This window comes from Saccopteryx leptura, chromosome 4 (assembly GCF_036850995.1).
Source record: "Saccopteryx leptura isolate mSacLep1 chromosome 4, mSacLep1_pri_phased_curated, whole genome shotgun sequence".
Taxonomy (NCBI): domain Eukaryota; kingdom Metazoa; phylum Chordata; class Mammalia; order Chiroptera; family Emballonuridae; genus Saccopteryx; species Saccopteryx leptura.
This window is the reverse complement of record NC_089506.1, coordinates 191,975,895-191,977,100: the sequence shown is the minus strand read 5'-3', so window position 1 is coordinate 191,977,100 and position 1,206 is coordinate 191,975,895.

Here is a 1,206-nt window from a genome sequence, read left to right as displayed (position 1 = left end):
GGGGCCAATGCTTGAGTATCAAGATTTTATTTGTTTCTGTTTTTGTTTTTTATTCAGTGAGAGGAGGGGAGGCAGAGATAAACTCTGGCCTCTGCCAAGACGGGGATCCACCTGGCAAGCCCACAGGGGGGCGATGCTCTGCCCCTCTGGGGTCCTTGCTCCCTTGCAACCAGAGCCACTTTAGTGTGTCTGAGGCAGAGGCCAAGGAGCCATCCTCAGCGCCCAGCATCAACTCGCTCTAATCCAGCCTTGTCTGCAGGAGGGGAGGAGGGAGAGAGAGAGACATAGAGAGAGAGAAGCGAGATGGGGAAGGGTGGAAAAGCAGGTGGGCGCTTCTGTGTGCCCTGACTAGGAATTGAACCAAAGACATCCACATGCGGGGCCAATGCTCTACCACTAAGCTAACCAGCCAGGGCTAAAATTTATTTTAGAGAGGAAGAAGGAGCGAGAGACACAGAGACAGAAACATCGATCTGTTTCTGTATGTACCCTGACTGGGTATTGAACCTGCAACCTTTGTGTATCACACCAAATGAGCTATCCAGCCAGAGCAAAACTGTAAACTCTTTGAAAGCAAAAACCCAGAATTTGTCCACAACACTTAACACAGAGCCTTGTACAACGGAGGCATCATTTAAATAACAATTGCTGAATTAAATAAGATAGTGATATAAAGTGATAAGTATAAAAAAAGTGGAACCCTAGGATGTCAGGTGAAGGCTTCTCTTAAGTTCAACTGCTTGTTGGAAGAGTACAGAACGTAAACAGTTCATCAGGTGCAACGTGGGCGCGAGGCTGGAAGGCATACTGAAAAAAGTGTGAAATTCTTTGTGGATGGAGCACAGAGGTTTAATCTGGGGAGATAGGGCGCCCGACTGGTGGGAAGCAGGAAAGGATAATGCAGAACTGTGGTCTTGTTAAGGTCAACTCCGTAAAACACAGGTAATGGCAAAATCCTTGGCCAGAGAACGAAGGTGCCGACCTCCAAACGCTTTGGGAAAGTCCTAGGTATTCAACTGGCAGTGCCTCGCAACTTGCCCTGTTCACAGCACAAGGCAAATGCTGCCCGCTCGCAGCGCACCCTGGACCCGGCCTGTTTAGACACCGAGGGGACTCCCGGAGCACCCTGGGGACCTGGACGCCAGGGGCGGGGCGCGCAGGCGCGCTGAGACCTCGAGCCCCAAGGGGCGGGCGGGTGCGCGCGCC